Source organism: Salvelinus alpinus, chromosome 12, assembly GCF_045679555.1.
Source record: "Salvelinus alpinus chromosome 12, SLU_Salpinus.1, whole genome shotgun sequence".
NCBI classification, from domain to species: domain Eukaryota; kingdom Metazoa; phylum Chordata; class Actinopteri; order Salmoniformes; family Salmonidae; genus Salvelinus; species Salvelinus alpinus.
Window position 1 is genome coordinate 36,514,386 of NC_092097.1, and position 24,806 is coordinate 36,539,191.

Here is a 24,806-nt window from a genome sequence, read left to right on the forward strand (position 1 = left end):
TGGAATAGCCTTAATTTCTGAGAACAACAATAGACTGATGAGTTTCAGAAGAAAGTTCTTTGTTTCTGGCCATTTTGAGCCTGTAATCGAACCCACAAATGCTGATGCTCCAGATACTCAACTATTCTAAAGAAGGCCAGTTTTATTGCTTCTTTAATCAGAACAACAGTTTTCAGCTGTGCTAACATAATTGCCAAAGGGTTTTCTAATGATCAATTAGCCTTTTAAAATGATAAACTCGGATTAGCTAACACAGCGTGCCAATGGAACACAGGAGTGATGGTTGCTTATAATGGGCTTCTTTACACCTATGTAGATATTCCATTAAGAATCTGCCATTTCCAGCTACAATAGTAATTTACAACATTAACCATGTCTACATTGTATTTCTGATCAATTTGATGTTATTTTTAATGGACGATAAAATGTTTTTCTTTCAAAAACAAGGACATTTCTAAGTGACCCCAAACTTTTGAACGGTAGTGTATACTGTATATACAAATGTTCTCAAAATGTTGTTTCCAAAACAAAGTCAGCCTTTTCGGTGTCTGTCCCCCTGTTCTTGTAGTTGAGTTTGTTAAAGTCCTCCATGATCTCCACCATGCTCTTGCCTTTGGTCTCTGGGATGAAGTAGAGCATGAATGCTGAGCTGAACATGCAGTATGCCACAAAGACCAGGAAGCAGAACTGACCTAGAGCATCCTACATGGGCACATGAATAATGTTAAAGGTCAACAGATAACTCACTGACCAGACAGACAGTAGGATCTCAGAGATATAAAACCGTCAGGGAATGGTAGTCGTTTGGATCACTGATATTAAGTGTGTGTATGTTGACTTGGAGCAGTATCTTACCACTATGTAGGGGAAGAACATCCCGATGAGGAACAGGCCTAGCCAGTTGACGGAGCCGCTGATGACGTAAGCGGACGGTCTCCAGGCCTGCAGGAAGAGATCTGCAGGGAGGGCCATGGACACCCCGGCTAGAAAGATAAGAGTACTGTGACAACCAGCTCAGCCTGGCATTAGCTCACTCAATTCCAAATACTCCGAACTGGAATCTTACACACCAAAATGTGACATAATACACAAGACATTTATAAGCATAGAGTACTTACAAGGTCCTAGTCCATAAACACAGATTACAGAGAAGATGAGGGCGATGTTAACATATGGGAACCATGAAAACAGGTCCTGTTGAGAGAGAAAGGACTGTGTTAGTTCTCATGTCAGCTGACACAGAAATCCTAAATGTTGGACCTTTGATTACCTTGATGGACAGCATAACAACAAGGATGGACATGATGACTCCCATCAACAGGTAGCCATAGCCCATCAGCATCTTCCTGCCCGCACGGTCTATCAACAGAGACTGGGACACAACAAGGACAGGAGGTCAATATGGCCACTAAAACAAATGTTATTGTATTGTTCAGTTACAGACAGTGATGTTATTCTCCACTATGACCTACAGTATGTTATGGTACTCACACAGAGACTGATGGAGATGAGTTCTGTTGCTCCGATGCCAATGGACAGGTAGTGCATCTTGTCCTCTGCTACTCCAGATTCACGGAAGATGTCAAAAGCGTAGAAATAAATCTATAGAACAAATTTTGGGTCAATGTGGAGAAGATGAGATGAAAGGAGAATGACAAGATAATATAGAGAATGAGAGGGCTCCCACTTGCAACAGTTACAACAATTTCTTCTGAAAAAGGAAGGGAATGGATCACCTCTTCACTTCTACGTAGAATGCAGAATAACCTCATCAGGGAAATACAACCTACTGACATTGAACTCGTGACTAAAGGTAGATTCAGTAATGTTGCAGTAAAGGTAGATAGAGTAAAAACAGACTCACTGCGTTAATACCACAAAACTGAACACAGGCACAGGGGATGACCAGAGCCAGCACTTGCCACCTGACACAGCGAGAAGTCAGCACGTCCCACACTGTCTTAGACTTCTGGCCCTGCATGCTCTCCCTCTCCTTCTCCATGTCATCCATCTCCATCTTCAGGTCATCCTCCTGCCACAGCCACTGCAGGGCTATGACAACAAAATACACACAAATCACATTATACAACAGCAACATCATATACACACCTCTTCTCGCCATCTCTGATGATATGATGTGTACTGATGTGTTATATTATATGTGTACTGTTATGTTGTACATTATGAAATGTATTCTGTGTTTGATTATTGTATGGTCTAGATTTGATCCAGGGACATTCTTCCCCCAAAGCCAGCATAACAGATCAAATAAAAATGTCTCACATTATGATATAGCCCTGGCCTAACTGCATACCTTTTTTTGAGCCCTCTGTGTCGCCTTTGTCGATGTACAGGTAGCGAGGTGCTTCTGGGAAAAAGAGCAGGGTCACAAACTGGATGATGGCAGGGAGGCCACTAAGGGCCATCAGCCAGGGCCACATGTCATCTGTACCCATCACCTCCCTACAGAGAGATAGGGAGAGAAAGGGAGAGAGCGAGCGAGAGAGACAGAGACAGAGACGGAGGGGCAGAAAGACAGAGACTTGGTCATTTCAACCATACTGTGTCTTTCTTCCATCCTCATTCCATCTTTGATACTTGAACATCAATATTGCTCAAATTTCCCTATTAGAATACATTATTTGTGTTTCACATTTTTTTATCCAGCTTCTGTCAAAATGTTGTTTTTTTTGTCGTAGAGAGCTTTGCCATACACTTGTACGTTGTGCTCCAAAATTATTCAATTTCTGGTAATTTGTCAGATGAGCTGTTCAGAATATGTACTTCTGCCCAGCCGGACCGGGACAGGGTAATCCAGTGCATAAGACAGTTTGGCTGGTCCGAGGCTCAGCGTGGGTCAACTGGAACATTCAAATCAAATCACATTTTATTGGTCACATACACGTGTTTAGCAGATGTTATTGCGGGTGTAGCGAAATGAATGGAATTAAGAATATATAAATATATGGACGGGAAATGTCAGAGCAGCATAGACTAAGATACAGTAGAATAGAATAGAATACAGTATATACATATGAGATGAGTAATGTAAAATATGTAAACATTATTAAAGTGACTAGTGATCCATTATTAAAGTGGCCAGTGATTTCAAGTCTATGAAAATAGGCAGCAGCCTCTATAATGTACTAGTGATGGCTATTTAACAGTCTGAAGAACTTGAGATAGAAGCTGTTTTTCAGTCTCTCAGTCCCAGCTTTGATGCACCTGTACTAGCCTTCTGGATGATAGTGGGGTGAACAGGAAGTGGCTCGGGTGGTTGTTGTCCTTGATTATCTTTTTGGCCTTCCTGTAACATCGGGTGCTGTAGGTGTCCTGGAGGGCAAGTAGTTTGTCCCCGGTGATGCATTGGGCAGACCGCACCACCCTCTGGAGAGCCCTGCGGTTGCGGGCGGTGCAGTTGCCGTACCAGGCGGTGATATATAGCCCAACAGGATGTGCCTTCTTCACCACACTGTCTGTGTGGGTGGTCCAGTTCAGTTTGTCAGTGATGTGTATGCCAAGGAACTTGAAGCTTTCCACCTTCTCCACTGCGGTCCCATCGATGTGGAAAGGTGGGTGCTCCCCCTGCTGTTTCCTGAAGTCTACGATAATCTCCTTTGTTTTTTTGACGTTGAGTGAGAGGTTATTTTTCTGGCACCACACTCCCAGAGCCCTCACCTCCTCCCTGTAGGCTGTCTCGTCATTGTTGGTAATGAAGCCTACTACTGTTGTGTTGTCTGCAAACTTGATGATTGAGTTGGAGGCGTGCGTGGCCACACAGTCATGGGTGAATAGGGAGTACAGGAGGGGGCTGAGCATGAAGGGGATTTCACTGAACAGTGTGAACTCTGGAAGGGTGGATGTAATCTATGTAACTGTGCTGTGACTGTGACTGTGGGTGCTGAGGATGTGTGTTAAGGTGTTATGAAAATGAACCAATGCAGCCTGGTCAACCATGCTGACCGCTGCACTGTGAGCACAACACAGAGGTCAGAATGCTTGACCAGGCTAGAACAACTGATAATTAAGAGGGTAAACAAACCAGAGAACAAGGGTTAGGGGGTTAAGTAACAAGGGTACTGACTTGATGCCAACAATCTGACCCATGACCTTCCCTAAGCCAATAAAGATGGAGCTAGTGAGGGTCAGGAATCCTCTCAGCTTCTTAGGTGAACTCTCGCCCAGGTACATCAGGTGCACACTCAGCCCCATGCCTGAGAGAGAGGAGGATGGGAGAGTGGAGGGAGAGGTGTAAGGCAGGAGATATATAGAGAAAGAGTGAAATAAAGAGAGAGAGAGAAAGAAAGAGAGAGGGGGGAGGGAGGGAAGGAGGGAGAGATGGAGAGAAGAGAGTTACAAGAGAAGTAAAAATGTAAATAATAATGCAGGATGCTCCCATGTTCCCACATAGAGTAGACTATACACACAGAGAGGAAAAAACAAAGCACAAAACACATACCAACATTATATCCATAGAGAAATCTGCCCAGCAGGATCCAGCAGGATCTCAAAGGACTTGGCCATGAGACTGAATACCATCAGTAGAGCGGCTACAAGGGCCACTATGTTGTTAAACAGCAGGGCTTTCTTCCTGCAAAACAGAAGAGTGTGTGTGTGTGTGTGTGTGTGTGTGTGTGTGTGTGTGTGTGTGTGTGTGTGTGTGTGTGTGTGTGTGTGTGTGTGTGTGTGTGTGTGTGTGTGTGTGTGTGTGTGTGTGTGTGTGTGTGTGTGTGTGTGTGTGTGTGTGTGTGTGTGTGTGTGTGTGTGTGTGTGTGTGTGCCTGCGTGCGTGCGTGCGTGCGTGCGTGCGTGCGTGGCCCTAAGTGTCTTACCGGCCGTAGGTGACAGGGAGACTGCCACTGTGGATAGCCCCGACCCATCCTCCTAGACTAAACACAGATACGATGAAAGACCAGATGAGCATGTTGGTGGAATCGTCTACTGGAACCTCATACCTCCCCAGCCAGGTCTGGTTCACAAAGCTCTGTATGTGCTACAGACAGGGAGAGAGAGAATGGATTTCACCTGTCCAGTTTAGTTAATGTCAGTGCAGATGGACGAAGCCACTATAGAGTATTGAGATGGACCCTGAGTTTTGGCAAGTAAGCGCACTTATAAATCAGGGTTAGGTGGATTACTTGAGAAATGTAATCAGTTACTGTTTACAGATTACATGACAATAATAGTAATTCGTAACGTAATTCATTGGATTACTCAAAATAAATAACATTATCTAATTTCTTTGGGATTACTTCCTTCATTAAACAGCATCTGCCTCTTCAGTTTATGCTGGAGACCTATCAATTTCCTCTCTGACTCTGCCCACCCAACTCCCCAGGATCTTTGGGCAAGTGCTGGCTCAGCTGCCTGCTGCTTCTTCTTGATTACATGGCATTACTGCTAAAAGGTCAGCTTCACTGTCAAACAGATTGTGGTCAGTAAAAGAGTAAATAGTCGTTTGAATATCTTAGCCACCCTTAACATAAAAGGCTGGTATGATAAAGACTTCAATAGACAGATGTAACAGATCCAAGAGAAAGCAGATTATTTCATGAGTTGGATGACTTTTAAGTCTGTCGTTCTGAATTAAAGTGTTCCAAATTGCTTGTTGTTTTGGGTCAGTCGGTAGTCGGTGAAATTTAACAATGTGTCGTTTGGAGTCCAACCGGCAGTACAGTACACAGCAGGTTACTTTAGACATGTTGGCGTGCCGGGCTGTTGTGTCGGCTCAGGACCCCGCATTTCACCTCACTTAGTCAGTGTTTACCTCAAACGTTTCGAATTTACCCCCTATGAGACTACAATGTCATAACATAAAATAGTCTAGACTTTATTTTCCCTATCTTTATTATCATGAAATAGCCTATCCCAAAGATGTCATGAGTCATGTTACACTATGTAGAATTGCAGGAAATTTGCTTCAAAACAACAAAACATTTCTTTGGGCCCCCAAATGAAATAAAATGATGATGCTATTTTTAACATATCTCAATGAGCAGTAATTAAAGTATGCCCAAATGCAGGGACCTGTCAGCATTCTTGACGTCCACTTCTTCCAAGTTTTGCTGGTGCAACTACTTATTTGAAATCTGATATGCCTAGTTGTCTTTGCAAAATAATGCATTGAGGCTATGCAATTGTGTAGGCATTTTCCTGGACAGTGTTCATTTTAAGTCATAAAACATTTGAAACGCCCTTTGCCTGAAGTATCTTGTTTTGTTTGTTCTTTTAGTACTTCAAACCAACATTCAAAGCATTCTGAATACCCCTGACTTGTGCTTTTATTTAATTTAAATGTAACTCTGGTCACAGGCCTCAGAATTGACCAATTAATAGCTGTTTTACCACAAAAAAAGCCTCCCCCTTCCTAACTTGTAACAATTGAACCCCTAGTTAGGTCTAGAGACTGGCGCTGAAATGATAGCTGTCGTTTTACAGGCCCCTGACCAATTCTGCTATTTTGTGTGTTTATAAGCGCTGATCGTAACTTTTTTTTACATAATGTTTCCTTCATCGATTCCTATGACCGGCCTGGACATGCGCTGGCTTGAGCAGGGGGACCTTGCGTGCGCTGCAGGATTTTAATCCATGACGGCGTAGTGTGTTACTAATGGTTTTCTTTGAGACTGTGGTCCCAGCTCTCTTCAGGTCATTGACCAGGTCCTGCCGTGTAGTTCTGGGCTGATCCCTCACCTTCCTTATGATCATTGATGCCCCACGAGGTGAGATCTTGCATGGAGCCCCAGACCGAGGGTGATTGACCGTCATCTTGAACTTCTTCCATTTTCTAATAATTGCGCCAACAGTTGTTGCCTTCTCACCAAGCTGCATGCCTATTGTCCTGTAGCCCATCCCAGCCTTGTGCAGGTCTATCCCTGATGGTTTTATCCCTGATGTCCTTACACAGCCCTCTGGTCTTGGCCATTGTGGAGAGGTTGGAGTCTGTTTGATTGAGTGTGTGGACAGGTGTCTTTTATACAGGTAACGAGTTCAAACAGGTGCAGTTACTACAGGTAATGAGTGGAGAACAGGGGGGCTTCTTAAAGAAAAACTAACAGGTCTGTGAGAGCCGGAATTCTTACTGGTTGGTAGGTGATCAAATACTTATGTCATGCAATAAAATGCAAATTAATTACTTAAAAATCATACAAAATGATTTTCTGGATTTTTGTTTTAGATTCCGTCTCTCACAGTTGAAGTGTACCTATGATAAAAATTACAGACTTCTACATGCTTTGTAAGTAGGAAAACCTGCAAAATCGGCAGTGTATCAAATACTTCTTCTCCCCACTGTATACACTGAGTGTACAAAACATTAAGAACACCTTCCTAATATTGAGTTGCCCTTTTGATCTCAGAACAGCCTCAATTCGTCAGGGCATGGACTCTACAAGGTGTCGAATGCGTTCACCAGGGATGCTGGCCCATGTGGACTCCAATGCTTGCAACAGTTGTGTCAAGTTGGCTGGATGTCCTTTGGGTGGTGGACCATTCTTGATACAACATGGGAAACTGTTGAGTGTGAAAAACCCTGGCACCTACACTACCATACCCCGTTCAAAGGCACTTAAATATTTTCTCTTGCTTATTTACCCTCTGAATGGCACACATACATAATCCATGTCTCAATTGTATCAAGGCTTAAAATTCCTTCTTTAACCTGTCTCCTCCCCTTCATCTGAGTGACATCAATAAGGGGTCTTAGCTTTCACCTGGATTCACTGGTCAGTATGTAATTGAAATAACAGGTGTTCATAATGTTTTGTACACTCAGTGTACATCAGGTTGGTTTTTCTATGCATCGGCAGGACAGAACGTCAGCGTAGGGTAAGCTCAAGGAGGAAGGTGTGTGTCTCTTTGTTAACAACAGCTGGTGAGCGATCTCTAATATTGAGGAAGTCTCGAGATTCTGCTCGCCTGAGTTAGAATATCTCATGATAAGCTGTAGACCATACTATTTACCATGAGATTTTTCATCTATATTTTTCGTAGCTGTCTATTTACCACCACAAACCGCTGCTGGCACTTTTCAACATTTTTACAAATTAGTTAAAAATGTAAATCTTAAATGTCTTGAGTCAATAAGTATTCAACCCCTTTGCTATGGCAAGCCTACATAAGTTCAGGAGCACACATTTGCTAAACAAGTCACATAATAAGTTGCATGGACTCACTTTGTGTGCAATATATGTTTAACATGATTTTTGAATGTCTACCTCTTCTCTTGTACCCCACACAGACAATCACCTGTAAGGTCCCTCAGTCGAGCAGTGAATTTCAAACACAGATTCAACCACAAAGATTGTCCAATGCCTCGCAAAGAAGTCACATATTGGTAGATGGGTAAACATTTTAAAAGCAGACATGGAATATTCCTTTGAGCATGGTGAAGTTATAAATTACACTTTGGATGGTGTATCAATACACCCAGTCACTACAAAGATACAGGTGCCCTTCCTAACTCAGTTAATGGAGAGGAAGGAAACTGCTCAGAGATTTCACCATGAGGCCAATGGTGACTTTAAAACATTTACAGAGTTTAGTGCGTGTGATAGGAGAAAAGTGAGGATGGATTAACAACATTGGAGTTACTCCACAATACTAACCTAATTGATAGACTGAAAAGAAGGAAGCCTGTACAGAATCTAAATATTCCAAAACATGCATCCTGTTTGCAGTAAGGCACTAAAGTAAAACTGCAAAAAATGTGGCAAAGAAATTAACTTTATGTTTGAATATGAAGCGTTATGTTAACTAAAAAGCAGCATGCCCCAAGAGAGGATGACTTCCACTTCAGCAGTGATGAATTCATGAACGTCTTAGACAAAAAGATCATGACCGTTAGAAAGCAAATTACGGACTCCTCTTCGAATCTGCATATTTCTCCAAAGCTCAGTTGTCCTGAGTCTGCACAGAACTGCCAGGACCTAGGATCAATGGACATACTCAAGTGTTTTAATCTTGTATCTCTTGACATATTTATGAAAATAGTCTTGGCCTCTAAACCTTCCAGCTGCATACTGGACCCTATTCCAACTTAACTACTGAAAGAGCTACTTCCTGTTTTTGGCCCTCCTATGTTGAACAAACTAAACGACTCCCTATCCTCCGGATGTGTACCAAACTCACTAAAAGTGGCAGTAATAAAGCCTCTCTTGAAAAAACTATCGGCCTAATTCGAATCTCCCATTCCTCTAATTTTGTTAAAGAAAAAGCTGTTGACCAAGGCTCTGCATCTTTCCTCGTGCTCATAGACCTTAGTGCCGCTTTTGACACCATCAATTACCACATTATTTTGGAGAGATTGGAAACCTTAGTTGGTCTACACGGACAAGTTCTTGCCAGTTTAGATCTTATCTGTCGGAAATATATCAGTTCGTCTCTGTGGATGGTTTGTCCTCTGACAAATAAATTGTACATTTTGGTGTCCCTCAAGGTTCTGTTTTAGGACCACTATTGTTTTCAGTAAATATATCTTGGTGATGTCATTCGAAAACACAATGTCAACTCACACAGCTGTACATTTCGATGAAACATGGTGAAGCCCCAAAATTGCCTACCCTGGAAGCCTGTGTTTCAGACATAAGTAAGTGGATGGCGGCAAATGTTTTACTTTTAAACAGAGATGCTAGTTCTAGGTCCCAAGAAACAAAGAGATCAAGAGATCTGATCTGACAATTAATCTTGACGGTTGTACAGTCGTCTCAAATAAAACTGGGAAGAACCTCAGCATTACTCTGGATCCTGATCTCTCTTTTGACGAACATATCAAGAATATTTCAAGCTTTTTTCTATCTTCGTAACATTGCAAAAACTGGACACTTTTAGTCCAAAAATGATGCAGAAAAGCTAATCCATGCTTTTGTCCCTTCTAGATTAGACTACTGCAATGCTCGGATAAAGCACTAAATAAACTTCAGTTAATGCTAAATATGTCTGCTAGAATCTTGACTAGAACACCAAAATTTGATCGTATTACTCCAGTGCTAGCCTCTCTACACTGGCTGACTGTTAAGGCTTGGGGTGATTTCAAGGTTTTACTGCTAACCTACAAAGCATTACATGGACTTGCTCCTAACTATCTCTCCGATTTGGTCCTGCCGTACATACTTACACGTACGCTACAGTCACAAAACGCAGGCCTCCTTATTGTCCCTAGAATGTATTAGCAAACAGCAGGAGGCTTAAGCTTTCTCATACAGAGATCAATTTTTATGGAATGGTCTGCCTATCCATGTGAAAGACACAGACTCGGTCTCGACATTTAAGTATTTACTGAAGACTCATCTCTTCATTAGGTCCCATGATTGAGTGTAGCCTGGTCCAAGGGTGCTAAGGTAAACGGCAAGGCACTGAAATGATGAACTGCCATTGCTGTTTCTGCCTGGCTGGCTCCCCTCTCTCCACTAGGATTCTCTGCCTGTGACCCTATTAAGGAGGCTGAGTCACTGGCTTACTAGTGCCCTTTACATGCCGTCCCTAGAAGGGGTGCGTCATGTCATGCCAGGCTTTTTTGCACTATACTCGACTTGAGTGGGTTGAGTCACTGATGTGATCTTCCTGTATGGTCTTGCGCCCCCTCGGGCTCGTGCAGTGGAGGAGATTGTCGTGGGCTATAGTCAGCCTCGTCTCAGGGTAGTAAGTTAGTGGTCTGTTGATATCCCTCTTGTGGTGTGGGGGCTGTGCTTTGGCAAAGTGGGTGGGGTTATGTCATGCCTGGTTGGTCCTGTCCGGGGGTGTCGTCGGACGGGTCCACAGTGTCCCCCGATCCCCCCGTCTCAGCCTCCAGTATCTATGCTGCAATAGTCTATGTGCCGGGGGGCTAGGGTCAGTCTGTTATATCTGGTGTAATTCTCCTGTCTTATCTGGTGTCCTGTGTGAATTTAAAACTTTTTAGGGATAGGGGGCAGCATTTTCAGTTTTGGATGAATTGGTGCCCAAATTGAACGGCCTCCTACTCTTTCCCAGATGATAATATATGCATATTATTATTACTATTGGATAGAAAACACTCTGAAGTTTCTAAAACTGTTTGAAATATCTCTGTGAGTATAACAGAACTCATATGGCAGGCAAACTTCCAAACAGGAAGTGAAAATTCTGAAAAGGGTCGATGTGAAAGTCATCGCCTATTCAAATCCCTGTAATTTATGGATCTGTTTGCACTTCATACGCCTTCCACTAGATGTCAACAGTCAGTAGAACGTGGAATGAAGTCTCTAGTGTGATGTGGGGCCAGATGGGAGCTATTTGTGTCACTGGTCTGGCAGATTGCCAGTTCCTGGTCACGCACGCTAGACATGGGATGTCAATGTGTGCCATTACTTTTACAGACATGAAGAAATGCTCCGGTTGGGACGTTATTGGATATATATGATAACAACATCCTGAAGATTGATTCTCAACTAAGTTTGACCAGTTTATTCGACTTGTAATATAACTTTTTGAAGTTTTCGTCCGACGTTTGCGGTCACTTGCGCCAGTGTTTGGACACGAGTACTACACATGCTAGCTAAAGTTGCTAATTCGACATAAGTAATGGACATTATCGAACAAAACAACGATTTATTGTGGAACTAGGATTCCTGGCACTGCATTCTGATGAAAGATCATCAAAGGTAAGGGAATATATATGATGTAATTTCGTATTTCTGTTGACTCCAACATGGCGGAGAAATGTTATTTATATTTGAGCGCCGTCTCAGATTATTGCATGGTGTGCTTTTTACTAAAGTTTTTTTTAAATCTGACACAGCGGTTGCATTAAGAACCAGTGTATCTTTAATTATATGTAAAACATGTATCTTTCATCAAAGTTTATGATGAGTATTTCTGTTATATGACGTGGCTCTCTGCAATTACTCTGGATATTTTGGAGGCATTTCTGAACATGGCGCCAATGTAAACCGAGATTTGTGGATATAAATATGCACATTATCGAACAAAACATAAATGTATTGTGTAACATGATGTCATATGAGTGTCATCTGATGAAGATGTTCAAAGGTTAGTGATTAATTTTATCTTTATTTCTGGGTTTTGTGAAAGCTATCTTTGTCTGGCAAAAATGGCTGTGTGTTTTTTGGATTTGGTGGTGAGCTAACATAAATATATGTTGTGTTTTCGCTGTAAAACATTAAAAGAATCGGACACGATGGGTAGATTAATAAGATGTTTATCTTTCATTTGCTGTATTGGACTTGTTAATGTGTGAAAGTAAAATATTTCCAAAAAATATTTTTGAATTTCGCGCGCTGCCTTTTCAGCGGAATGTTGGGGGGGGTTCCGCTAGCGGAACGTGTGTCCTAGAAAGGCTAAGTATGCTCCCTCTAATTCTCTCTCTCCCTCCCCTCCCCTCCCGGAGGACGTGAGCCCTAGGACCATGCCTCAGGACTACCTGGGCCTGATGACTCCTGGCTGTCCCCAGTCCACCTGGTCGTGCTGCTGCTCCAGTTTCAATTGTTCTGCCTGAGGCTATGAAAACCTGACCTGTTCAGTGGATGTGCAACCTTGTCCCAGACCTGCTGTTTTAGACTCCCTCTCTTTCTCTTTCTTGATCCCTTTCACTCTCTTTCTGTCTCTTTCTCTCTCTACAGCACCTGCTGTTGTGACATCTGAATCCTCGGCTATGAAAAGCCAAATGACATTTACTCCTGAGGTGCTTACTTGTTGCACCCTGTATAACCACTGTGATTATTATTTTACCCTGCTGGTCATCTATGACCGTTTGAACATTTTGAAGAACAATCTGGCCTTAATGGCAATGCACTCTTATAATCTTCACCCGGTACAGCCAGAAGAAGACTGGCCACCCATCAGAGCCTAGTTCCTCTCCAGGTATCTTCCTATGTTCCTGCCTTTCTAGGAAGTTTTTCCTAGCCACTGTGCTTCTACATCTGCATTGCTTGCTGTTTGGGGTTATAGGCTGGGATTCTGTATAAGCACTGGGTGACATCAACACATCAATGAGTACAACTCTTCATATTGGTGGTTGCTGCATCATGTTATCGGTATGCTTGTCATCTGCAAGGACTAGGGAGTTTTTTTAATGATAAAAAGAAACGGAATAGAGCACAGGCAAAATCCTAGAGGAAAACCTGGTTCAGTCTTCTTTCCAACAGACACTGGGAGACAAATGTACCTTTCAGCAGGACAATAACTTAAACCACAAAGCCAAATATACACTGGAGTTTCTTACCAAGACAACATTGAATGTTCCTGAGTGGTTTAGACTTAAATCGGTTTGAAAATCTATAGCAAGACTTGAAAATGTCTGTCTAGTAATGATCAACAACCAACTTTACAGAGCTTGAAGAATTAAAACAAATAATAGATTTGCAAATATTGCACAATCTATTGCACAATCTAGATGTGCAAAGCTCTTACAGACTTACCCAGAAGACTCACAGCTGTAATTACTGCCAAAGGTGATTCTAACATGCATTGACTCAGGGGGTTTAATACTTATCTAATCAAGAAAAATTTGTTTTAGTTTTCATACTCTTTTACTTTGACATTACAGAGTATTTTGTGTAGATCATTGACAAAAAATTACAATTAAATCCATTTTAATCCGACTTTGTAACACAACAAAATGTGGGAAAAGTATAAGTTACCTCGTACCTCTGCACATCGACTTGGTACTGGTACCCTGTGTACCCTCTCTAGCCAAGATATTTATTATTTATTATTAATTTTATCATTACATGTTATTACTTTTCAATTTTCTTCCTCTCATTTTTGGGAATGGCCCGTAAATTAGCATTTCACTGTTAGTCTACACCTGTTATTTACAAAGCATGTGACGAATAAAATGAATTTGATTTTGATTTGATGCTTTAAAAGTTTAATGAACATTCAGATCTGTTGCTAGCCGGCTACAACTTGACAATCTACCCTGCACCTTAGAGACTGTTTTGCCCTATGTACAGTCGTTGCCAAAAGTTTTGAGAATGACATAAATATACATTTTCACAAAGTTTGCTGCTTCAGTGTCTTTAGATATTTTTGTCAGATGTTACTATGGAATACTGAAGTATAATACAAGCATTTCATAAGTGTCAAAGGCTTTTCTTGACAATTACATGAAGTTGATGCAAAGAGTCAATATTTGCAGTGTTGACCCTTCTTTTTCAAGACCTCTGCAATCCGCCCTGGCATGCTGTCAATTAAATTCTGAGCCACATCCTGACTGATGGCAGCCCATTCTTGCATAATCAATGCTTGGAGTTTGTCAGAATTTGTGGGTTTTGTTTGTCCACCTGCCTCTTGAGGATTGACCACAAGTTCTCAATGGGATTAAGGTCTGGGGAGTTTTCTGGCCATGGACCCAAAATATCAATGTTGTGTTCCCCGAGCCACTTAGTTATCACTTTTGCCTTATGGCAAGGTGCTCCATCATGCTGGAAGAGGCATTGTTCGTCACCAAACGGTTCCTGGATGGTTGGGAGAAGTTGCTCTCGGAGGATGTGTTGGTACTATTATTTTTTCATTGCTGTGTTCTTAGGCAAAATTGTGAGTGAGACCACTCCCTTGGCTGAGAAGCAACCCCACACATGAATGGTCTCAGGATGCTTTACTGTTGGCATGACACAGGACTGATGGTAGTGCTCACCTTGTCTTCTCCGGACAAGTTTTTTTCCGGATGCCCCAAACAATCGGAAAGGGGATTCATCAGAGAAAATGACTTTACCCCAGTCCTCAGCAGTCCAATCCCTGTACCTTTTGCAGAATATCAGTTTGTCCCTGATGTTTTTCCTGGAGAGCTGCCCTTCTTGACACCAGGCCAAAGTCTTCGCCTCACTGTGCATGCAGATGCACTTGCACCTGCCTGCTGCCATTCCTGAGCAAGCTCTGTACTGGTGGTGCCCCGATCCCGCAGCCGAATCAACTTTAGGAGACGGTCCTGGCGCCCTGAAGCCTTCTTCACAACAATTGAACCGCTCTCCTTGAAGTTCTTGATGATCCGATAAATGCTTGATTTAGGTGCAATCTTACTGGCAGCAATATCCTTGCCTGTGAAGCCCTTTTGTGCAAAGCAATGATGACGGCACGTGTTTCCTTGCATGTAACCATGGTTGACAGAGGAAGAACAATGATTCCAAGCACCACCCTCCTTTTGAAGCTTCCAGTCTGTTATTCAAACTCAATCAGCATGACAGAGTTTTCTCCAGCCTTGTCCTCGTCAACACTCACACCTGTGTTAACGAGAGAATCACTGACATGATGTCAGCTGGTCCTTTTGTGGCAGGGCTGAAATGCAGTGGAATTTTTTGGGGGGGGATTCAGTTAATTTGCATGGCAAAGAGGGACTTTGCAATTAATTGCAATTCATCTGATCACTCTTCATAACATTCTGGAGTATATGCAAATTGCCATCATACAAACTGAGGCAGCAGACTTTGTGAAAATTAATATTTGTGTCATTCTCAAAACTTTTGGCCACGACTGTACATAGTCATTGAACACTGGTCACTTTAATGTTTACATACTGTTTAACCCACTATATGTATATACTGTAAACTCTTAGAAAGAAGCGGAATAACCCTTTTAGGTTCTAGATAGCATATTTGTTTCTGAGAGTGTAGTCATCTCTTATCCTGTATAACTACTACTGTACACACCGTTTCTATTCATGTACTGTCCATACTGTATAGAGATATATAGACACACCATACTACGTACTCTGACATTGCTCGTTCTGATTTTTCTTAATTTGACTTTTTAAATGTTTGACTTTTTTAAATTAATTGCGTATTGTTTTGTATTTCTAGGTATTATTACTACACTGCCGGAGCTAGGAACCCAAGCATTTAGCTGCACCTGCGATAACATCTGCAAATCTGTGTACGCCACCAATAAACTTTGGTTTGATTTGACCCTGCTTATGATGGCTAAAGCAACATGGTATACTTCAAATACTCCAACAACAGTCCTGTAACCTCAACCCCACCATGTTTTCTTTCTGTCTGCTCACATGATATGACAATACACAGTCGAATCTGTATAAATTGGATTGGAGAAAAAGCTGCTGCTGATGAACTGTTGATCACAGTGCTATCCATTAGGATTAGGTCACTCCCTCCTCTGGCTGGGAAGTGATAGGATATCTCCCTATTCTCCTGGGAAACTGGACACTTTGTTTACGCTCTCACACTTTGTATGCACCCTGCTGTTTGCACCTTTTGGCATACACTCAATTGAAAAATTGCAATACTGTAATTCTGTAGTGTAATTGTGACATATCAACGTAATAACAATAATAATAATAGCATTTTCTTACTTTAAAGCTAATTTGTGCTACTATGTGGCTCAGGTCATATAGGTTTTTCTTTGTGATATCTTTACAGGCTCAGTCACATGCCAACAGGCAAGGAGGGAGCAATCTTAAATCAGATTACATCTTCACTTTTATCCCTCAATCCTATTCCTCATTATCAAGTTTATATTCAACTCCTTAGAGCTGATCATCAGACAGCTTTCTTACCTCTGCTGGAGAAGACATGATGGAAACTTGCATCCCATATTGAAATGATCCCCCAATTCCCAACACCAATGTCAACAGGTAAAGCCTCCAGTACTGCATCTAGAATATAAACAAGGATGTCTTACAGTAACTAAGAATTCTAAACTGAGTTACGTCTCAATGAAACAAAGAGCAATATTACAGACATGATACAAATTTGATAGATTAGTCAACAGTCAAATAAAGTGTTGTGCAAAGTTTTTAACTAAACAATTGTGTTTTTTAAAATTGTAATTGTAGGATGTCTCTCAGTATAAACAACATAGGAGTAGAAATGGCAGAGTGCAGAGTCTCTTTTTTAAAACTATTTTTTGAATAATTTCAGTATGAGCCTCATCATCAATTATGTGAGTGATGTGTTGTTGTCTTACCAGATCATTGAGTGCTTTTCCCATCTTTCCGTCTGAGGCTCCCTGGATGCTGGCTGGAACAGCAGAGCAGGTGGACAGTTGGTTGATTGCCTGCTGTTGCTGAGTGAGATGGAGGGACACAGACACCAAGGAACATTTATCCCCACCGATACCACGGTCCTGTCCCCGAAACTGTAATTAATCACATCGTCTGGGTTGTAGTGGAAGAAAACCTTGTTGGAGAGGAGGAGGAGGAGAGAAAGAGAGAGATGGGGGGGGGGGGGGGGGGTAGAGAGAGAGCGCAAATTAGTGGTCACTGAACAGTGAGAGGGACAGGACTGAACCAGGAACATCTTACTGGTCCAAACTGGATCTCACCAGAAGATTCCTTCCCACTGATAACGAGCCTTGGCCTTGTGACTCCATCATGTTTGTTTTTACTCCGGTTTGGTATTAGGTTTAATTTTCATAAGAGATGGACGGTTAGGAAGGTGTCTTGATAAAACAGGAATAACTTACTTATTGTTCTGTGAGTCACTGACTGAACACATCAATGTGGAAGCTGAACAGGACAGGTGCTGCCCAGTTCCAGTTTAACATTGAGCACTTTGTAAGGAATAAAGAAAACAGTAATTTCCAAATCTTCTGGTTGATACTGTATGTTTTGTATTGTAAAAATATTGTGCATTGTTTTAAGTTGCCTTTTCGTTTGTTTGTGTTGTTTTGATTACTGAGTATCAAGCAGTACATTGTCCTGTCCTGGTGATTGTTATTGGCAACATTGTCCCATACTGGTGATTGTTATTGGCAATACTGTCCTGAACTGGTGATTGTTATTGGCAACATTGTCCCGTACTGGTGATTGTTATTGGCAATACTGTCCTGAACTGGTGATTGTTATTGGCAACATTGTCCCGTACTGGTGATTGTTATTGGCAATACTGTCCTGTACTGGTGATTGTTATTGGCAATACTGTCCTGTACTGGTGATTGTTATTGGCAACATTGTCCCATACTGGTGATTGTTATTGGCAATACTGTCCTGTACTGGTGATTGTTATTGGCAATACTGTCCTGTACTGGTGATTGTTATTGGCAACATTGTCCCATACTGGTGATTGTTATTGGCAATACTGTCCTGTACTGGTGATTGTTATTGGCAACATTGTCCCATACTGGTGATTGTTATTGGCAATACTGTCCTGTACTGGTGATTGTTATTGGCAACATTGTCCCATACTGGTGATTGTTATTGGCAATACTGTCCTGAACTGGTGATTGTTATTGGCAACATTGTCCCGTACTGGTGATTGTTATTGGCAATAAATTAAAAGAGAATTTATCATTAAAAAGAATAATGAAACAGGCAAAGGCTTATCTCCAATTATGTACGGTACTTCTGACCTGATATACTGACACGAGATGAGAATAAAACATATACTTTATAATTCAATAATTTTCTTGTGGATATGACAAATATAGTATATCTAGCAGTTGATTTTCATAACTATTATCTAGCGAATGCGATACCAAAGAATATTGAAAATATGTTTGTTATTATTGCTGTTTGTACTGTTAACTATTTACTGATCCAAATTAGATCATTTGATATTCTAATTGTTGGCATATGAATGCACTATTTATGATTTACAAAAACCTTTGTGATACTAATTTAGTTAGATGATAAATAAGCCAATGTACCTGACCGATAGTAAAATTTCCTGCCATAATAAAGAATATGCAATGACATGGGGGCCTCCCTTTATGTCCAGTGTTTAGCATATTGTGTAATCAGTTAGTTTATATCTTACTCAGTGTTCTCTGCTGGTCCTCTTTGTGGCTCTAATATGGTTCACATAGACAGATACCTTGCATGGTCTTGTTTATTTGGACAAATCTGGTTTCATCATGTTCTTGCCAAAACAAATGTGTTGATTGAGTTGTCTAAAGGATGTCTATGGAATGGTAGACCACTTGTGACCAAAGAAGAAAGCCTGTAAACACTTATTAACTTACAAGATCATTTATTTTCCAACGTAACAGAATGATATTAAATTACAACAACAAGAAGATAAATTAAACACACACATTATTATCACAATCTATTCCAAACAATGAAATAGAACACACCATTTTCAAAACAACAGACAGTTGGATCATTTGATAATAAAGATTTGTGAAATGATATACTATATATACAGTATAATATTTCTCTGAACATACAGTAGCTTTGGATAGAATTGTTTCACCTTGTTAAAATATCATCCACCATATCCTTATGATAACCCTATGACACATGGGGCAGCAGCAGTTGAACTGTACATTTACCTGAACATCATTTTTTCACCATTCCAAATTTGATAACAATATTATTTCTGACTGATACAACTTTTAAAAATCCTTTCAAGATACATAGGACTCCCGACTAGAATATAGCGACAGGGTTATGACTGATTTCACATCTTGTTTTGGACTATCTTCTCCAAAAACTGGTCACAAGAACAGTACTAGCAGTACTAGCTGCTGTAAAGCCACATGGTTCAAATTGACAAGTAAACAGAGTACATCCCTTAAAGCCAAATCAAATCAAATTGTATTTGTTGCATATGCCGAATACAACATGTGTAGACCTTACCGTGAAATGCTTACGTACAAGCCCTTAACCAACAATGCAGTTAAGAAAATAAGATTTAAGAGAATATTTACTGAATAAACTAAAGTTTAAAAAAAAAGTAACACAGTACAATAACAATAACGAGGCTATACTGTAAACAGTACCGAGTCAATGTGCGGGGATACAGGTTAGTCAAGGTTATTGAGGCAATCTGTACATGTAGGTAGGGGTAAATTGACTATGCATAGATAATAAACAGCTAGTAGCAGCAGCGTAAAAAAAGAAGGGGTAAATGCAAATAGTCTGGGTAGCCATTTGATTAATTGTTCAACATCTTATGGATTGGAGGTAGAAGCTGGTAAGGAGCCTTTTGGACCTAGACTTGGCGCTCCGGTACCGCTTGCCGTGAGGTAGCAGAGAGAACAGTCTATGACTAAGGTGGCTGGAGTCTTTGACAATTTTTAGGGCCTTCTTCTGACACCGCCTGGTATAGAGGTCCTGGATGTCAGGAAGCTTGGCCCCAGTGATGTACTGGGCAATAAGCAGTGCCCTCTGTAGCACCTTGCGGTTGGATGCAGAGCAGTTGCCATACCAGGCGGTGATGTAACCAGTCAAGATGGTGCAGCTGTAGAACTTTTTGAGGATCTGGATGGCAGGCAGGCTCGGGGTCAGGGCAGGCAGAGGTTCGTAATCAAGTCAGAATCAGGCAGGCATGAAAGTGTGGCCTGAAGGCACACACTTAATGTAACGTAATGTAATGTAATGTTTGTTTTTTAATGTATATACAGTGCATTCGGAAAGTATTCAGACCCCTTGACTTTTTCAACAACAAAAAAAATTACATCACAGCCTTATTCTAAAATGGATTAAAAAGTTTTTTTCCTCATCAATCTAACACATAATACCCCATAATGAAAATATCACATTTACATAAGTATTCAGACCCTTTACTCAATACTTTGTTGAAGCTCCTTTGGCAGTGAATACAGCCTATAGTCTTCTTGGGTGTATGACGCTACAAGCTTGGCACAACTGTATTTGGAGAGTTTCTCCCATTCTTCTCAGCAGATCCTTTCAAGCTCTGTCAGGTTGGATGGGGAGCGTCACTGTACAACTATTTTCAGGTCTCTCCAGAGATGCTTGATTGGGTTCAAGTCTGGGCTCTGGCTGGGCCACTCAAGGACATTCAGAGACTTGTCCCGAAGCCACTCCTGCATTGTCTTAGCTATGTGCTTAAGGTCATTGAACCTTCGCCCCAGTCTGAGGTCCTGAGCGGTCTGGAGCAGGTTTTCATCAAGGATCTCTCTGTACTTTGCTCCGTTCATCTTTCCGTCAATCCTGACTAGTCTTCCAGTCTCTGCCGCTGAAAAACATCCCCACCGCATGATGCTGCCACCAGCCATGCTTCCTCCAGACGTGACGCTTGGCATTCTGGCAAATGAGTTCAATCTTGGTTTCATCAGACCAGAGAATCTTGTTTCTTATGGTCTGAGAGTCCTTTAGGTGCCTTTTCCAAGAAAAGTCAGCCTTTTCGGTGACTGAGTTCATCAGGTAGTGTATAGGGGATGTTGTTCCCACTATGACTATTAAAACCTATCCAAACCAAAAACCGTGGATAGATAGCAGCCTTCACACAAAACTGAAAGCGCAAACCACCGCATTTAACCACGGCAAGGTGACCGGGAATATGGTCGAATACAAACAGTGTAGCTATTCCCTTCGTAAGGCAATCAAACAGGCAAAAAGTTAGTACAGAGACAAAGTGGAGTTGCAATTCAATGGCTCAGACAGGAGACGTATGTGGCAGGGTCTACAGACAATCACGGACTACAAATGGAAAACCATGCTTGTCGCAGACACCGACGTCTTGCTTCCGGACAAGCTAAACACCTTCTTCACCCGCTTTGAGAATAACACAGTGCCACCGACTCGGCCCACTCCCAAGGACTGTGGGCTATCGTTCTCCGTGGCCGACATGAGTAAGACATTTAAACATGTTAACCCTCGCAAGGCTGCCAGCCTAGACGGCATCCCTAGCCGCGTCCTCAGAGCATGCGCAGACCAGCTGACTGGAGTGTTTACGGACATATTCAATCTCTCCCTATCCAGTCTGCTGTCCCCACTTGCTTCAAGATGTCCACTATTGTTCCTGTACCCAAGAAAGCAAAGATAACTGAACTAAATGACTATCGCCACGTAGCACTCACTTCTGTCAGCATGAAGTGCTTTGAGAGGCTAGTTAAGGATCATATCACCTCTACCTCACCTGAGACCCGAGACCCACTTTAATTTTCATACATAGATCCCAATAGATCCACTGAGGATGCAATCGCCATTGCACTGCACACTGCCCTATCCCATCTGGACAAGAGGAATACCCATGTAAGAATGCTGTTCATTGACTATAGCTCAGCCTTCAACACTATAGTACCCTCCAAGCTCATCATCAAGCTCGGGGCCCTGGGTCTGAATCATGCCCTGTGCAACTGGGTCCTGGACTTCCTGATGGGCCACCCCCAGGTGGTGAAGGTAGGAAACAACATCTCCACTTCGCTGATCCTCAACACTGGGGCCCCATAAGGGTACGTGCTCAGTCCTCTCCTGTACTCCCTGTTCAGCCATGACTGCGTGGCCATGCACACCTACAACTCAATCACCAAATTTGCAGACGACACAACAGCAGTAGGCCTGATTACCAACAATGACGAGACAGCCTACAGGGAGGAGGTGAGGCTGAAGAAATAAGACCCTCACAAACTTACAGATGCACAATTGAAAGGCATCCTGTTGGGCTGTATCACCACCTGGTACGGCAACTGCACTGCCTGCAACAGCAGGACTCTCCAGGACACTTACAGCACCCGATGTCACAGGTTGGCCAAAAAGATCATCAAGGACATCACCACCCGAACCACGGCCTGTTCACCCCGCTATCATCCAGAAAGCGAGGTCAGTGCAGGTGCATCAAAGCTGGGACTGAGAGACTGAAAAACAGCTTCTATCTCAAGGCCATCAGACTTTTAAATAGCCATCATGTGCCGGCTACCACCCGGTTACTCAACCCTGCACCTTAGAGGCTGCTGCCCTATGTACATAGAGATGGAATCACTGGTCACTTTAATAATGGAACCATAGTCACTTTAATAATGTTAACATACTGCTTTACTAATTTCATATGCATATACTGTATTTTAGTTCATGCCATTCCGACATTGCTGATTCCATTCCATTCTTTTACTTTTAGACTTGTGTGTTGTTGTGAATTGTTAGATACTACTGCACTGTTGGAGCTTGGAACACAAGCATTTCGCTACACCCGCGATAACATCTGCTAAATATTTGTATGTGACCAATACAATTTGAATTGATTTGATTTGTTCTTGTATTTGAGTTTGTTAAAGTCCTCCATGAGCTCCACCATGCTCTTGCCTTTGGTTCAGGGATGAAGTAGAGCATGAATGCTGAGCTGAACATGCAGTATGCCACAAAGACCAGGAAGCAGAACTGGCCTAAACCATCCTACATGGGCACACAAGTACCAATGTCAAACAGATCCAAACAGATCCATAGAGCTACAGTGACCATCTGTCAAGGGACATGTATTAGACAGCATATGACAGAGAAAAGTAAGCCTTTCAGGAACCATCCATCACAATTCATGAGCATGTATCTATTTTCAGGAATATCCTATAAAGCAGGCTTATTGCTTACTCCAGTATGTCCAGTGCATTCTAATGTTTGATTCACACTATAGGGGTGACCTGAACCGTACTGTGCTGGTTTGACATTTTTATTTTTACATTGTCCTTGCTAACCAGGCCAGCCCAGTACACTTCAATTTGGCTAAGCTCGATTCGTTTCCTTTGTACTAAAAGGGTATATGCTAATCAACAAGTGTCTCTATGAAGACTTAGACCAGCTAGTAACTCACCTCTATGTACAGTCGTGGCCAAAAGTTTTGAGAATGACACAAATATTAATTTTCACAAAGTCTGCTGCCTCAGTTTGTATGATGGCAATTTGCATATACTCCAGAATGTTATGAAGAGTGATCAGATGAATTGCAATTAATTGCAAAGTCCCTCTTTAACATGCAAATTAACTGAATCACACCAAAAACATTTCCACTGCATTTCAGCCCTGCCACAAAAGGACCAGCTGACATCATGTCAGTGATTCTCTCGTCAACACAGGTGTGAGTGTTGACGAGGACAAGGCTGGAGATCACTCTGTCATGCTAATTGAGTTCAAATAACAGACTGGAAGCTTCCAATGGAGGGTGGTGCTTGGAATCATTGTTCTTCCTCTGTCAACCATTGTTACCTGCAAGGAAACACGTGCCGTCATCATTGCTTTGCACAAAAGGGTTTCACAGGCAAGGATATTGCTGCCAGTAAGATTTCACATAAATCAACCATTTATCGGATCATCAAGAACTTCAAGGAGAGCGGTTCAATTGTTGTGAAGAAGGCTTCAGGGCACCCAAGAAAGTCCAGCAAGCGCCAGGACCGTCTCCTAAAGTTGATTCAGCTGCGGGATCGGGGAACCACCAGTACAGAGCTTGCTCAGGAATGGCAGCAGGCAGGTGTGAGTGCATCTGCACGCACAGTGAGGCGAATACTTTTGGAGGATGGCCTGGTGTCAAGAAGGGCAGCAAAGAAGCCACTTCTCTCCAGGAAAAACATCAGGGACAGACTGATATTCTGCAAAAGGTATAGGGATTGGACTGCTGAGGACTGGGGTAAAGTCATTTTCTCTGATGAATCCCGTTTCCGATTGTTTGGGGCATCTGGAAAAAAGCTTGTCCGGAGAAGGTGAGCGCTACCATCAGTCCTGTGCCATGCCAACAGTAAAGCATCCTGAGACCATTCATGTGTGGGGTTGTGTCACGCCCTGACCTTAGAGATCCTTTTTATGTCTCTAGTTTGGTTTGGTCAGGGCGTGAGTTGGGGTGGGCATTCTATGTCTGGTGTTCTATGTTTTCTTTTCTGTGTGTTTGGCTGGGTGTGGTTCTCAATCAGAGGCAGCTGTCTATCGTTGTCTCTGATTGAGATCCATACTTAGGTAGCCTTTTTCCACCTGTGTGTTGTGGGTAGTTGTTTTCTGTTTTGTGTTGTTGCACCAGACAGAACTGTTTCGTTTTGTTGTTTCAGTGTTCAGGTTATTTTATTAAATTACAATGAACACTTACCACGCTGCGTTTTAGTCACCTTCTTTCTAGGACGATCGTTACAGGTTGCTTCTCAGCCAAGGGAGTGGGCTCACTCAAAATTTTGCCTAAGAACACAGCCATGAATAAAGAATGGTACCAACACATC

The 24,806-nt window shown here is 42.1% G+C and overlaps 1 pseudogene; it reads right to left on the reverse strand.

Moving 5' to 3' along the window:
- Positions 1-454: 454 nt before the first annotated feature.
- On the reverse strand, positions 455-24,781 carry LOC139535291 (solute carrier family 2, facilitated glucose transporter member 11-like; annotated as a pseudogene).
- Between the last annotated feature and the right edge of the window lie 25 nt (positions 24,782-24,806).